We start from the raw sequence: 16,975 nt of genomic DNA, 5'->3' as shown, positions 1-16,975 counted from the left end.
AAATCGTCCCCACGCCGGAGCCCAACGAGAGGGTAGTATTCCTCCCTCATTTCTTCTGCAGGCTTGGGTTTCCACTCCACCCTTTCGTCCATGGGCTAATGTATTACTACGGGGTAGATTTCCATGATCTGTCCCCGAATTCCTTCCTCAACATCTCGGCATTAATCGTCGTGTGCGAGGCCTTCCTCCACATCCAGCCCCACTTTGGGCTGTGGCTCAAAGTCTTCAACGTGAAGCCGAAGGTGGTGGATGGCCAGCACGCGGAGTGCGGAGGAGCCATGGTGAGCAAGCTGCCCAACGTCTCCTGGCCAAAAGGCATTTTTGTAGAGACAGTGAAGGAGTGGCAGAGACAATGGTTCTATATCACAGAACCCCGTGGCACCTCCTGGGCCGCGGCTGCCGAATTCCGCTCTGGTGCTCCTATGCGACTCACTTCTTGGGTTGAGAAGAGTCCCGATTGGGGTTCGTCCAACGAGGTAATAGCGCTGCAGATGCGCGTTCAAAGCATGATAGCCAAGAACGTCAAGCTTGTAGATGTAATCCAGGTGATGTTAGTTCGCCGACTTCTACCGTGCCAACGCCGAAGCCGCCCTTTGTGGGAGTTCATTCCGAAGAAGCACCATACCTTGGTGAGGCTCTTCGAGACTACTCACGAGGACGCGTGGAAGTTGCTCTTTAAGGGCAACGAAAAACCACCGGCCGCGGATTCGGATCGCGGACACGACGCCAGTCATCCTGCCAGTGAGGTATGTCTTTAATGTATCCCTGCTTGTGTGTTGCTAGGGCGATGCCTGAGATTTTATTATTGCTCTTTCAGGACTGGACGGAGAGGGCGAAGTGGATCCATTGTCCGGCTCCATTGCCCGAAGAACCAGTCATCCCGCGCCTAGCGAAGATGCTGGTGCCGGCGCCGTATAAGGCGCCGGAGAAGAAGGCCAAGAAGAAGGCCAAGGGGAAGGCCAAGAGTGGCCTCCGTCGTAAGGGTACTTCGGACGCGGCGTCCGAAGACGACGAAACCCATTCCTCTATCCCTGAGGACAATGATGGGGAAGAGGAGGAGGAGGAAGAAAACAATCCTCCCCCTGAGGAGAGGAAGAAGAAGAGGGCGGCTCCGGCGCATCTGGAGGCGGAGGTGCCCAAAAAGGGAAAGGGCGCTCCGGCGGCCAACACCACGTGGGACGTGGAAAGTAGTCTAGAACGACGCCCCCGCACAAAACCCCAGGCAGCATCGTAAGTGATATGGCTTATTTATGCGCGCATCCAGCCCTTTCTCTCAATTATCTTGATGTAGTTAACCGTACCATTGCAGTCCGGCCCGCGACCTGATCCAGCGATCCTCGTCTGGAAGTTCGTTGGCTCCGTCGGATATGGCGAGCCAGTCGCCACCGCCTACTTATTCCCCCGGGGTCGGGGACGACACCGAAGTGCCGTCCCGGAGGGCCGATCCGAACCGGGGAGGAACCCAGGACGCTGTCCGAGAGGCACCACTAGGCGAAGCCGCCATTGCCGGACATATGGAGGGGACGATCCCCATGGAGACTGGCGAAGAGGGCTGTATCCAGCTTGACCCTCAGCCGAATACGATTCCGGAGGCCCATATGGCTCCGGAGTCAGGCGGGAAGCCCCCTTTGAAGGAGGGGGGTGCACTGCTTCCGCCGGTGGTCCCTGTCCATCCAGGGGCGCCAGATAACCTGATGGAGGCGCTACGAGGCGCCTCCGTTATGAACGAGCATCGTGTCCTTATGGGCACGGTGATCGAGAAGGTTCAGTCTGCCAAGAGTGGACTGAACGAAGCCTGCAGCAACCTGTTGACAGGTTTCGAGGTAAGTGACATAGAAAGAGGAAAACCCCATGTAGTCAGTAGCCCCTGAGACACTGTCCGGTGCTCGACAAGAGGAACCGGACAGAGGATCAATCCTCTAGTGTAGGAGACTAACGTGATATGTGTGTATGAGCAGGCCTCGCTGTTGGCTGCGACCTCACATGCTGCCGAAGTCTTTGAACTGAAGCAGAGGCTGGAGCGGACCGAGAACGAGCTCGGCGTGGTTAGAGTGCGGCTGCAGGAGAAGCAAGGTTAGTAACGCCTTGCTGTGTGTTCAGAGAGCGCAGATGCTGTATGTTGACTGTAATGTCGAAATGTATGCAGAAGCTGCGACTAAGGTCGAGGCCCTGAGGAAGGCCCTGGGCGAGGCCGAGGAAAAGGTTGTCCAGCAGCAAGCCGCCCGTAAGAAGCTCAAGGCCCGTGTCAAGGAGATCCAGCAGGAGCTCGAAGATGCAGTGAAAAAATGTGAGACCTTGGAGAATGATGCGTCGGCTCAGAAGGCCGAACTCACCAAGGCTCGTCAAGGCGTGGAAACCGCGCGGAATGAGGCCCAGGCCGTCATCTAGGAGATCCAGGAGGCCAGGAAGATCACGGCGGGTAAGGATTTTAAGATGCAAAGCAAGTATGTGGAGAGGCAGTGCCTTTTACTAACCCGGGTTTGGAGTTCCCGAGGAGCTTTTGTGGATCTAGCTACCACGCAGCGTATCAGACGCTGCAGCGTTCTACCGAGCCAAAGGAGGAGGTTCTACGGAGAAGCTATTTTGGTCGCAGTATGCGACGTCAGAGCATCTCGTGTCCTTCACCGATCAGCAGAAGCAGCTGGTGGAGCTGCACAGGGTGGCCGAACTAGCCATGAAGGACTTGACAACTGGCTACGGCCAGCCGAAGCTATACCCGGCGGCTACTTCGGACTCGTGAGTCGGCTAGTGGAAGCCTGTCCGTGGCTGGACGTTGTCAAGCGCTCTTCATGTATTGAAGGCGCCCGTATGGCCTTCGCTCGCTGCAAGATGTGATGGGCGAAGATGAATGCTGTTGAAGTGGCCAGCAGGCCACCAGAGGACAAGGAGCACTGCACACCCAAAAAATATTTTGCGGATGTCCTAGAAGGGTCTCGACTTGTGGCAGCTCAATGTTCGAAGGACGTTATTTTCGAATGAATACATTCATATTGTCCTTTGCCTTGTATTATAAAGACAAAGCTTTGTTTTGTAATGTAAGTTTCGTTGTGCTTTAAATTGTTTCCTCCTGTGCGGCCGTGTTATATGCAATCTGAGGGTTGGCCAGTCGTCGGCTTCTGCTCGGAGGTGTTCGGGATGGTATCTAAACAATCTTGATCCAATTATATGGTCCTTGAAGGAGTTGTTTAGTGCAACGAACAAGGCAATCAGACTATACGGCTTAAACACCCTCACTTAGCCATAGGAGTTTTTTAATTAAGCAAGTGCGCAGCCCCTGGTCCAAGCCAGGGTGCTGTCAGCATCTGACCAGGGAGTGCCGATCCTTCGCGTGACGCGAAAGAAATCTCCAACGATTTTGTAACCCTCGAACAGCTGACCGGCTCTCGCCGTATCATGACAGTCAGTTTTCGGCTTTCTCTACTGAGGTGCTCATCCGGTCAAGGCCAGGGCACAATTGCAGTAGTGCTCCCTTTACTACCCTAGCCGATAGAGCGGAACGTAGGGTAGTAAGCACAGGAGCCGGGCAACCCAACTATTGACCAAAGACATGATTCCGAGCCAATGCATATAATGCTAAATTCGGGGTGCCGAACTTCTATACAAGAAGTGTTCGGACTATGTTGCCGTGCTATGGGGCGATAAGCAGCCCCTGGCGAATATGAAACGTACAAAAGAGTACCGATGTAGCTGATAAGCAGATCAAAATAAAATGAAGCAAGAAGAGAAAACCACAGAAACTGGGCCGCAGGTCATTTTTATTATAACTGAATGGATACGTCAAGGCATATCTTATACAAATAGTGCGACAAGCACCCGGACTATTTAACATGCCGGGATCGAGAAGGAGTAGCGTGCGGGTCCTGGGAAGTAAGTAAAAATACCGTCAAGAAGAACGTATGGAGGTTACCCTACGCACCTATGCTGCATGCCCCCTTTGTATGCAGATCCTTTGAAGGGGCTGGTGACCAGGCTCGCGGGAAAAGGAACCCGAAACACAATGGAAAAAGTGTGTCCGGGGTCGGTCTAGCCGAACTGTAGATCCCGGGTTACCTTGTGCCTCCGTCGATGTCCATGGAATTTCGAGTGCGTAATTATGTACGCGTGGTACGAATGCCACTATTTCATTGGGGCTGGGACGGAGGCCAAATTGCTAGTCGAGCTCTTGACGAGCCTTGCTGTCCTGCTGCAGTGTAGTTCAGAACTTCTTGATGGCGTCCAAGGGCTCGGCAGCCGCACTACTATGCTGCTTGAGAAGGCCGCTCTGTACCTCTGCTGCTAGGGTGGCGGTGTGCTCCTCTATTCGGAGGGAGCGTTCTGTGTTGCCATTGACTGTTATGATGTTGCGTGGGCCGGGCATCTTGAGCTTGAGATAAGCGTAGTGTGGCACTGCGTTGAATCTAGAAAACGCTGTTCATGCGAGCAGTGCGTGGTAGCCGCTGTGGAATGGGACGATGTCAAAGATTAACTCCTCGCTTCGGAAATTGTCCGGAGAGCCGAGGACCACTTCCAGCGTGATTGAGCCTGTACAGCGGGCCTCGACGCCTGGTATGACTCCTTTGAAGGTAGTCTTTGTTGGTTTGCTTCGTGAGGGGTCAATGCCCATCTTCTGCATCGTGTCTTGATAGAGCAGGTTAAGGCTGCTACCGCCGTCCATCAGGACTCGTGTTAGGTGAAACCCGTCAATAATTGGGTCCAGGACTACTATGGCTGAACCGCCGTGGCGGATGCTAGTTGGGTGGTCTCGTCGATCGAAGGTGATCAGGAATGACGACCACAGATTGAACTTTGGGGCGACTGGTTCTACCGCGTAGACGTCCCTGAGCGCTCGCTTGCGCTCCCTTTTGGGGATGTGTGTAGCGTATATCATGTTCACCGTTTTGACTTGAGGGGGAAATTTCTTCTGCCCTCCAGTGTTCGGCTGCCGGGGCTCTTCGTCCTGGTCCTCACTTTGTGATCCCTTTTCTTTGTTTTCGGCATTCAACTTGCCAGCCTGCTGGAAAACCCAACAATCCCTGTTGGTGTGATTGGCTTGCTTATCCAGGGTGCCTTGTATTTGGCACGGACGGTCGAGTATGCGGTCTAGGCTGGAAGGTCCTTCATTGTTTCTTTTGTAGGGCTTCTTCCGTTGGCCGGACTTGGAGCCACTGAATCCGGCGTTGACTGTGGTGTCATCGGTGTTGTTATCATTGCGTCGGCGTTTGTGCCTATTGCGCCGGAGCTTGCCAGTGCTATTCTTGGCCTCAGAGGGGTCTGTCTCACTGGCTGTGTTGTTACTACGGGCCATCCAACTGTCCTCTCCCGCGCAAAAGCGGGTCATGAGTGCCCTGAGGGCTGCCATGGACTTCGGCTTTTCTTGGCCGAGGTGGCGTGCTAGCCATTCATCACGGATGCTATGTTTGAAGGCTGCTAAGGCCTCGGCGTCCGGACAGTCAACGATCTGGTTCTTTTTGGTTAGGAACCTAGTCCAGAATTTTCTGGCTGATTCTCCAGGTTGTTGAACTATGTGGCTTAAGTCATCGGCGTATGGTGGCCGGACATAGGTTCCTTGGAAGTTGTCTAGGAAAGCTTCTTCCAAGTCCTCCCAGCTGCCGATAGAATTTTCAGGCAGGCTGTTAAGCCAGTGCTGAGCTGGCCCTTTGAGCTTTAGTGGGAGGTATTTAATGGCATGGAGATCATCTCCTCGAGCCATGTGGATGTGGAGGATAAAGTCCTCGATCCATACTGCGGGATCGGTTGTGCCGTCGTATGATTCCATATTGACGGGATTGAACCCCTCGGGGAATTCATGGTCCAGTACTTCATCTGTAAAGCAGAGAGGGTGTGCGGCGCCTCTATATCGGGCCGCGTCATGGCGTAGCTCTGATGGAGTCCGTCTGCGGTGTTCGGCCTAGGCGTGGTTAGATTTATCACGTCCGAATAGGTAGCCTTCGACACGCCCTCGTGATCCGTAGATCGATCTTGTGTGTCCTGTTCTATCGTCCAGGATTTGCCGGAGGTCGTATTTGTGACCCCGAACTCTTCCGTCTCTATTTTTGCGAGGCAATGGAGCAGGCTGCTGTTCGGCCTGAGTTGCCGCTTTGTCCTGGCCGCGGGGTGGCCGGTTGGCCGCCCTGTCTCGACCACGCGGTGGTCATTCCGCATTACGTGAGGGAGATGTGTGCTCCGGTGCCTCCTCATCAAATTGAGGTAGCAGTCTGCGTTTCAGGTAGCTCTTGGTTGGGCGGTTGAGGTCGTATTCTTCGGCTGTCAGGACGTCGGTCCATTTGTCGACGAGCAGGTCTTGTTCAACTTGAAGCTGCTGCTGTTTCTTTTTCAGGCTCCTTGCTCTGGCTATGAGCTGAAGTTTAAAACGCTCCTGCTCCAGAGGTTCCTCCGGCACGATGAAGTCTTCGTTGCCGAGGCTTGTCTCCTCTTTGGAGGGTGGATGGTAACTATCGTCCTCCGAGTTATCATCTATGGCCTGTTCATCAGGGTTGTCTTGCGTGTTGTCATGTTCCTCCTGTTCGGATGCAGCGCCAGTAGGGTCTTCATTGTTTTCGGCGTCGCCCGGAGTACTATTTTCTCCGGTGCCAGTGTTGCCATCCTTTGAGCGACGAGGCTTAGAACGGCGTTTGGGGCGCCGGCGCTTGGACTGCGTCTCAGAGGGTTTGTTCTTATCCGGCTCTTCTTTGTCGTCGCCAGATCCTTTGGGTGTATCGACCATGTACACGTCGTACGAGGAGGTGGCCGTCCAACGTCCAGTGAATGGCGGGTCTTGGCCTTGCTCATTGTTGGCATCGTTGTCCAGACCGTCGATGTCTTCGGAGCCGTAGTCAAGTACGTCGGTTAGGTCGTCGACGGTGGCTATGAAGTGGGTGGTGGGTGGGAAGCAAAATTCCTCGTCATCCGTTTCTAGCTCGAACCGAACATAGTTCGGCTGTGAATCTTCCTCCAAGGACAAGTTCTTCAAAAACATTAGTACGTCACCCAAAGGCGAATGCTGGAAGATGTCTGCGGCGCTAAATTCGAAAGTTGATAACCGATCCAGCTCGGTGTCCGTAGGCGCTCTTGATCCGGAACGTGTGGCCGGAGACGAGTCCGGAGTTCCGTCGACGTAAGCATTGCAGGATGTCGAGTCCGTGTGCGGCTCCAACGCCGCGGACTTTATGGCCCTTGAGGGGATGATCTGCTTCGGTACTGAGGCCGTTGCAGCAACAGGATCCATCTCCTGGGTGTGCTCCGATGACAGATTTAAGTCATGTTCATCGGAGAGAAGGTGAGCGATCGCCGCGGTGTCAAATCCATCGAAGACCAAGTCTCCACGGATATCCGCGACGTAGTTCAAGCTTCCAAATCTAACTTGATGGCCAGGGTTATAGCTATCGACCTGCTCCAAACGGCCAAGGGAGTTGGCCCGCAGTACGAAGCCGCCGAATACAAAGATCTGTCTGGGGAGCAAGGTTTCTCCCTGGACCACGCCATTACTGACGATTGAAGGGGCCATCGAATCCTTTCGTCGACGGCACAGTGGAACTCTCAATGAAAGCACCAATGTCGGTGTCAAAACCGGCGGATCTTGGGTAGGGGGTCCCGAACTGTGCGTCTAGGATCGATGGTAACAGGAGACAGGGGACACAATGTTTACCCAGGTTCGGGACCTCTCTATGGAGGTAATACCCTACTTCCTGCTTGATTGATCTTGATGAATATGAGTGTTACAAGAGTTGATCTACCACGAGATCGTAATGGCCAAACCCTAGAAGTCTAGCCTATGAGTATATGGTAATGAAACTGTCCTATCTGGACTATGCTCTTCCGGTTTATATAGACACCGGAGAGATCCAGGGTTACATGAGGTCGGTTACATAAGAGGGAATCTTCATAATCAGCCGCCTAGCTTACCTTCCACGCCAAGTAGAGTCCATTCCAGACACGGGTATAGTCTTCGGTCTTCGTGTCTTCACAGCCCATAGTCCGGCCCATGGATAACAGGCCGGATGCCCGAGGACCCCTTAGTCCAGGACTCCCTCAGTTCCCTCTTCACCCATTCGTCCGCGGGTTGATGTTTTATTATGGGCTGGATTTTCATGACCTAGCCCCCAAATTCATCCTCAACATTTCGGTGTTTATCGTCTCCGCATCCCGCCTCACTTCGGCCTGTGGCTGAAGACCTTCAATGTGAGGCCGAAAGTTGTGCGCGGCCAGCAAGCAGAATGTGGAGGCGCTATGGTGGGCAAGATGCCCAACGTCACCTGGCCCGAAGGTTCGTTTGCGGAGACGGTGAAGGGGTGGCAATCGGGGTGGTTCTATATCACCGAGCCACGCGATGCTGACTGGTTGGCGGCCCCCGAATTCTGATCTGGAATCCCGATGTGGCTCACCTCCTGGCAAGAGAGGGGCCTAACCTGGGGTCCCTCGGACGAGCTGACTGGGCTGTAGACGTGCATCCAGAACATGATAGAAAGGAAAATCAAGCTCGTCAACGTGGTCCAGGTCATGCTTGTTCGTCGGGTCCTTCCGTGCCAACGCCGATCTTGTAATTTGTGGGAGTTCGAGCCGGCCAAGCACCAGACGCTACTGGAGCTCTTCGACACGACACACGAAGAAATCTGGAAGGTGCTCTTCAAGGCCGGCGAGACGCCACCGCCTACGACCGAAGACCGCGGGCTTAGTTTAAAGCTCCAGCCCAACCCGGTCAGTTCCTTTAATGTTTTCAAGGAGCATCCTCTACTAGCATATTTTGAGAGGAAATTTAAGCTTCCTTCCCCTATTTTCAGGCCTGGATTAAGTTGGCCGAGGAGATTAACTGTCCGGCTCCGCTGCCCGAGGACCAAGAATTTCCATTATTGGCGAAGATGCTGTTCCCTGCACCTTATGAGGTGCCGGAGAAGACGACTAAAAAGGCGGCCCAAGGGGCCAAGAAGGGCCTTCGTCGGAGAAGCACTCCGGACGAGACGTCCGAAAGCGGGACTTCCTCTTCGTCCGCTGACGACGGTGATGAAGAGGAAGAAGAAAACCACTCCCCACCTGAAGCGGGGAGGAAGAAGAGAGCGCCCCCCACAAGCCCGGAGGCGGAAGCGCCTAAAAGGGTTAAAGGCTCCCTTGCGGATAACTCCGTGTGGGATGTCGACACCAGTCCGGAAGGACCTCGCCGGACCAAGCCTCGGGCCGCTTCGTAAGTACCAGAATTCGCAAAAGTCTGGCCTTCCTAGTTTGTAATATTGACATATTGTAAACTTTTGTCATTGTAGTCCGGCGCGCGGTGAATCCCCGCGATCCTCGACAGAGGATTCGCTGGACACAGAGGAGATGGCTAGCATATCTCCACCACCTGCTCATTCCGTCTCACCGAGGGGTGATGATGAGGTGGTCTCGAAAAAGGCCTTCCCAGGCCGGGGGGGAGGTTCCGGAGATCATCGGGGTGACGCCCCAGGATGACTCCTCGGACGCCGGACACACGGGGGAAAAAGCCCCCACGGAGACTGGTAACGGGGTCCGAGTTCCCTTCGGACCTCAGCCGGATACCATTCCGGAAATCTATGCGGCTCCGAGGTCCAGCGAACGGCATTCCCCCCAAGGAGGGAGCGCGCCTGTTCCATCGGTGACCTCTGTCCAACCAGAGGCACCGGATAATCTGCTGGAGGCGCCTCTATCGTGGATGAACATAGTGTCCTTATGGACACTGTAATAGAGAAGGTTCAGTTTTGATAAAAGCGGACTGACCGAAGCCTGCACTAGCCTTCTAACAGGCTTTGAGGTAAGTAATGTGATTATAGGAAAAATATCACAGTATAGACAGTAGCCCCTGATACTCTGTTTGGTGTTCGGGAAGAAAAGCCTAACAGAGGATCGAATAATCGCAGGAGTCTAACATGAGTTGTCTATGTGAATAAGCAGGTATCGCTGCAGGCTGCCACTGCTCATGCTGCGGAGGTCTCCGGACTGAAGCAGAAATTGGAGCGGGCCGAGGAGGAGCTCGGCCGTGTGAAGAAGCAGTTGGAGGATAGCCAAGGTATGCAATAACCCGTGGGTACATTTTGAGAAAATGAATAGTCCGACCGGACTGAAAGTGCCATAAACTTTATTAGGGGCCATGACTGAGGTGGCAACCCTTATGAAGGCGCTAGCCGAGGCCGAGGACGAAGCGGCCAAGGAACGCGCTTTGCGCGAGAAGCACGAGGCCCTGGTTGGCGAGGCGCAGCAACAGCTCCAGGGCGCGATAGAGAAATTTGAGTCCTTGGAGCGCGATTTTAAGGCGCAGGAGTCCGAATTGGCGAAGGCTCGCTAGAGCGCGCAGGATGCACGAGCCAAAGCCCAGAGCGCCCTCCAGGAGATTCAAGTGGCCCAGAAAATTGCGGCGGGTGAGTCTTTCACCATGTCGAGCAAGTGTGTAGAGAAAACGTCCCTTGTACTTGTCCTGAATTTTGGTTTTCCACGGGCATTTGCAGGTTTGTCGCACAGTGTGTCGGACGCAGCCGAGCATTATAGAGCTAAAGAAGGGATGTCTACGGAGACGTTGTTCTGGTCCCAATATCTGGGATCCGAACATCCGGTGCCCTTTAGCGACCAGCTAAAGCAGCTAGTCGAGCTGCACAAGTTGGCAGAGCTGGCCATGAAGGACCCGATAGTCCGGCTGTGGCCTGCCGATCCTACACCTGGCAGCTATTTCGGACTTGTGCAGCGGCTTGTAAGTGCCTGTCCGCGGCTCGAAGCCGTGAAGCTGTCGGTCTGCATTGAAGGTGCGCGTATGGCTTTTGCCCGCGTCAAGACGCATTGGGCGAAGCTGGATGCCAAGAAGCTAATGACCGAAAGACCGCCGGAGGGCAAGGAGCATCGTCGACCCGAGCACTATTTTGATGGTGTCCTGGAGGGGTCCCGTCTTGCGGCGGAGTAATGTTCGAAGGATATTATATTCCCATAAGAACATGTGTATTATCCTGCCATGTAATATGGAACAGAGATGTTATGTAGTGTAATGTTTATGATTTTAAATTTTACCTCCTGTGCGGCCGTTTATTAATCTCAAGGATGACCAATCGTCGGCTTCTGCCCCCACATAGATAGTACGGGGGTGTTCAGGATAAATCTAAACACTCTTTACTCCACATTCTGGTCCTTAAAGGAGGTGTTTAGCGCAGCGAACAAGGCAATCAGACTATGCGGCCTTTACCGCCCCCACTTAGACATAGGAGTTTGACAATTAATAAAGTTGGCGAAGCCCTTGGTGTTCGGAAGGCGAAATTAGGGGCGCTACACACGCCTAATCGGAAGAACCGATTCTTCGCAAGAAGCGGGAAAAATCTCCAACGATTTAGAACCTCACGAACAGCTGACCGGCTCTCGCGCATCATGACAGTCAGTTTTCGGCTTTCTCTACTGAGGTGCTCGTCCGGAAGAACCGGGACACAATCGCAGTAGTTCTCCCTTTACTACCCAAGCCGATATAGCAGAACGTAAGGAAGTATGCACAGGAGCCAGGCAACCCAACTATTGACCAAAGACATGATTCGGAGCCGATGCATATAATGCTATAAGTTCGGGGTGCCGAACTATACTGTAAAAGTGTTCGTACTTTTATTGCCGTGATGCGGGGTGTTATTAAGCCCCTGGCGTATTAGTACGTACCATGCTGTACGTGTGCAATGAGTAATAAATACTAAGGTGACGAAACGGAAAAAATGAAGTGATGGGCTGACGCCACCATTTATTCACCGTTGTGGTGTAATCAGTACGTCAAGGCGTACTTTGTACAAGTGATGCGATAAGCAAGTAAGGCTATTCAAAATGTCGTAACCAAGGGCGAGCTGCATGCGGGTATGTAAAATAAGTATAGTAATCGTTTATTAGAAACCACCTGGAGGGTTCCCTTGTACGCCAGAGCTCCTTGTCTCCTTGGTGTGTTCTGCCAGCAGGTTGTCCGTATAGCCCTTGAAAAGAGAGGAAGACCTGTACAAAGAAAAAGCAGAAACGTGCGAATCCCAGGGTCTATCAAGCCGTACTGTGGATTGCGAGCGAGTTGTGCCTCCGTCAGCACCCCATGAGTGCGTAGTTTAAATGCGTGTGATACTAATACCATTGCCTCGTCGGGGCTGGGACGGAGGCCAAATTTGCTAGACTGGCTCGTGACGAGCCGAGCTATCCTTCTGCAGTGTAGTCCGGACCCTCTTAATGATGTCCAGGGGCTCGGCAACCGGATTATAGTGTTGCTTGAGAAGGCCACTCTGTACTTCTACTGCTAGGGCGGTGGTGCGTCCCTCTGTACGGAGGGAGCATTCCGTGTTTCCATTTACTTTGATGACTCCCCGTGGACCGGGCATTTTTAGCTTGAGATAAGCATAATGTGGCACCGCGTTGAATCTAGCGAATGCGGTTCGTCCGAGCAGCGCGTGATAGCTGCTGCGGAATGAGACGATATCGAAGATTAGTTCTTCACTTCGGAAGTTATCTGGGGAACCGAATACTACCTCCGGCGTTATTGAGCCCGTACAACGGGCATCTACGCCTGCTATGACTCCTTTAAAGGTAGTCTTCGTGGGCTTGACTCATGAGGGGTCAATGCTCATTTTACGTACTGTATCCTTATAGAGCAGGTTGAGGCTGCTACCGCCGTCCATTAGGACTCGAGTCAGGTGGAATCCGTCGATGATTGGGTCATGGACCAGTGCGGCTGAACCGCCCTGCCGGATACTAATTGGATGGTCTCGGCGGTCGAATGTGATCGGGAATGATGACCATGGATTAAATTTCGGGGCGACGGGCTCTACCGCATAGACATCCCTGAGTGCGCGTTTGCGCTCCTTTTTGGGGATATGTGTAGCGTATATCATGTTCACCATTTTGACTTCAGGGGCAAATTTCCTTTGCCCCTCGGTGTTCGGCTGCCGGGGCTCTTCGTCATCGTCCTTGCTCTGCGATTCCCCTTCTTTGTTTCTCCTATTTACCTTGCTGGCTCGTTTAAAGCCCCGGCAATCTCTGTTAGTATGGTTGGACGGTTTGTCTGCGGTGCCATGTATTTGGCAAGGACGGTCGAGTATACGGTCCAAGCTGGATGGTTTTCCACTGCTCCTTTTATAGGGCTTCTTTCGCTGGTCGGACTTCGAGCCACTGAATCCTGCATGGACTATTGTGTCATCGGTGTTATCGCCATTGCTTCGGCGTTTGTTTCTGTTGCGTCGGAGCTTGCCGGTGCTATTTTTGGCCTCAGAGGGGCTTGTTTCGTTGGCCGTGTTTATACTTTGAGCCAGCCAACTATCTTCTCCCGCGCAAAAGCGGGTAATAAGTGCTGTGAGGGCTGCCATGGACCTCGGCTTTTCTTGGCCGAGGTGGCGGGCGAGCCATTCATCCCGGATGCTTTGCTTGAAGGCTGCCATGGCCTCGGCATCTGGACAGTCAATGATCTGGTTCTTTTTGGTTAGGAACCTTGTCCAGAATTTTCTGGATGATTCTCTAGGTTGTTGAACTATGTGGCTTAAGTCATCGGCGTCTGGTGGCCGGACATAGTTTCCTTGGAAGTTGTCAAGGAAAGCTTCATCCAAGTCCTCCCAGCTGCCGATAGAATTTTTAGGCAGGCTGTTAAGCCAGTGCCGAGCTGGCCCTTTGAGCTTGAGTGGGAGGTATTTAATGGCGTGGAGGTCATCTCCTCGAGCCATATGAATATGGAGAATGAAATCCTCGATCCATACTGCGGGATCGGTTGTGCCGTCGTATGATTCCATATTGACGGGCTTGAATCCCTCGGGGAATTCGTGATCCAGTACCTCGTCTGTGAAGCAGAGAGGGTGTGCGGCACCTCTGTACCAGGCCATGTTGCGGCGTAGCTCTGATGGAGTCTGTCTGCGGCATTCGGACCGGGCGTGGTTAGGTTTGCCACGTCCGAATAGGTAGCCGTCTTCGTGCCTCGAGGCACGTCCTCACGATCCATAGATCGATCTTGTATGTCCTGCTCTATTGTCCAGGGTCTGCCGGAGGTCATACGTGTGACCCTGAACTCTTCCGTCTTTGTTTTTGCGGGGCGGTTGGGCAGGCTGCTGTTCGGCATGAGTTGCCGCTTTATCCCGACCGCGTGGTGGCCGGTCGGCCACCCTGTCGCGACCACGTGGTGGTCGTTCCGCATTACGCGAGGGACATGTGTGCTCCGGTGCCTCCTCATCAAATTGAGGTAGCTGTCTTTGTTTCGGGTAGCTCTTGGCTGGGCGCTTGAGGCCGTATTCTTCTGCTGTCAGGACGTTAGTCCATTTTTCGACGAGCAGATCTTGTTCAGCTTGAAGTTGCTGTTGTTTCTTTTTCAGGCTCCTTGCAGTGGCTATGAGTTGAAGCTTAAAGCTCTCCTGCTCCAGAGGGTCCTCAGGCACGATGAAATCTTTGTTGCCGAGGCTTGTCTCCTCTTCGGAGGGTGGACGGTAACTATCGTCCCCCGAGTCATCTTCTATGGCCTGCTCATCAGGGTTGTCTTGCCTGTCGTCATGTTCCTCCTGTTCGGATGCAGCACCGACAGGGTCTTCATTGTTTTCGGCGTCGCCCGGAGTGCTATTTTCTCCGGTACCAGTGTTTCTATCTTTTGACCGGTGAGGCTTTGAACGGCGTTTCGGGCGCCGGCGCTTGGACTGCGTCTCAGAAGGTTTATTCTTATCTGGCTCTTCTTTGTCGTCGCCGGATCCTTTGGGTGTATCAACCATGTATACGTCGTACGAAGAGGTGGCCGTCCAACATTCAGTGAATGGTCTTGGCCTTGCTCATATTCGGCATCGTCATCCATACCGGGGATGTCTTTGGAGCCATAGTCAAGCATGTCGGTTAAGTCGTCGATGGTGGCTATGAAGTGGGTGGCGGGTGGGAATCAAAATTCCTCGTCGTCCGCCTCTGGCTCGAACCGAACATAGTTCGGCTGTGAGTCTTCCTCCAAGGACAAGTTCTTCAAAGAATTTAGTACGTTACCCAAAGGCGAATGCTGGAAGATGTCTGCGGTGCTAAATTCGAAAATCGATAAACGATCCAGCTCGGTGTCCGCAGGCGCACTTGATCCGGAACACGTAGCCGGAGACGAGTCCGGGGTTCCGTTGACGCAAGCATTGCAGGATGTCGAGTCCATGTGCGGCTTCGACGCCGCGGACTTCATGGCCTTGGAGGGGATGATCTGCTTCGGTACTGAGGCCGTTGTAGCAACAGGATCCTTCTCCTGAGTGTGCTCCAATGACAGATTTAAATCACGTTCATCGGAGAAGGGGGGAGCGATCACCGCGGTTTCAAATCCCTCGAAGATCAAGTCTCCACGGATATCCGCGACGTAGTTCAAGCTTTCGAACCTGACCTGGTGGCCAGGGGCATAACTATCGATCTGCTCCAGATGGCCAAGCGAGTTGGCCCGCAGTGCGAAGCCGCTGAACACAAAAATTTGTCCGGGGAGGAAGGTCCCTCCCTGGACAGCGTCATTATTGACAATTGCAGGGGTCATCAAACCTTTCGTCGACGGCACATTGGAACTCTCAATGAAAGAACCAATGTCGGTGTCAAAACCGGCGGATCTCGGGTAGGGGGTCCCAAACTGTGCGTCTAGGATCGATGGTAACAGGAGATGGGGGATGAGGGAGTCCTGAATTAGGGGGTCCTCGGACAGCCAGACTATGTACTTCTGCCGGACTGTTGGACTATGAAGATACATGATTCAAGACTTCATCCCGTGTCCGGGTGGGACTCTCCTTTGCGTGGAAGGCAAGGTTGGAAATTCGGATATGTAGATCTCCTCCCTTGTAACCGACTCTATGTAACCCTAGCCCCCTTCGGTGTCTATATAAACTGGAGGGCTTAGTCCGTAGGACAACAACAATCATAACCATAGGCTAGCTTCTAGGGTTTAGCCTCGACGATCTCGTGGTAGATCAACTCTTGTAATACTCATATCATCAAGATCAATCAAGCAGGAAGTAGGGTATTACCTCCATCGATAGGGCCCGAACCTGGGTAAACATTGTGTCCCCTGGCTCCTGTTACCATCCGCCTTAGACGCACAGTTCGGGACCCCCTACCCGAGATCCGCCGGTTTTGACACTGACATTGGTGCTTTCATTGAGAGTTCCACTGTGCCGTCACGATAAAGGCTTGATGGCTCCTTCGATCATCGACAACGATGCGATCCAGGGCGAGGCCTTCCTCCCCGGACAGATCTTCGTATTCGGTGGCTTCGTACTGCGCGCCAACTCGCTTGGCCATCTGGAGCAGATCGATAGCTACGCCCCTGGCCGTCAGGTCTGGTTTGGAAACTTGAACTATACTGCCGACATCCACGGAGACTTGATCTTCGACGGATTCGAGCCCATGTCAGGTGCGCCGCACAGTCACGACGAGCATGACTTAGCTCTGCCGTTGGACAGTGTCCGGGAGATCACACCTGCAGCTACTCCGGCCCTCAATCCGGAGCAGATCATGCCGTCCGAGTACGGGTCGATAGACCCCACCACGGAGGCTGCGCACTCAGCGGCGATAGAGCCGAAAGCTTACATCACCTCCTACGAGACCTGTGTTGTCGGACACTTGGATTCGTCCCCGGCCAAGGGCTCCGAACCGCCCGCTTCCGTGCCTATCGAATCTGATTGGGCACTGATCATGGAGTTATCCTCCACGGATATCTTTCAGCACTCGCCCCTGGGCGACGTGCTAAATTCATTAAGGTCTCCCTCCTTGTCAGGAGACCCTTGGCCGAACTATGTCCGGCTTGAGTGGGAAGCAGACGACGAAGAAATTCGGTCCCCACCCACCACCCACTTAATAGCCACTGTCGACGACTTAACCGACATGCTTGATTTCGGCTCCGAAGACATCGACGGTATGGACGATGATGCAGGAGACGAACAGGAACCACCGCCCACAGGGCGCTGGACTGCCACCTCATCATATGATATATACATGGTGGACACCCCCAAAGAAGGCGATGGCGATAAGGCAACGGGGGATAATCCCTCCGTGAAGCAACCCAAGCACCATGTGTCAGCGGCGCCGCTCT

The sequence above is a fragment of the Aegilops tauschii genome, chromosome 7 (assembly GCF_002575655.3).
Source record: "Aegilops tauschii subsp. strangulata cultivar AL8/78 chromosome 7, Aet v6.0, whole genome shotgun sequence".
Lineage (NCBI taxonomy): Eukaryota > Viridiplantae > Streptophyta > Magnoliopsida > Poales > Poaceae > Aegilops > Aegilops tauschii.
This window is presented reverse-complemented; position numbering follows the sequence as displayed.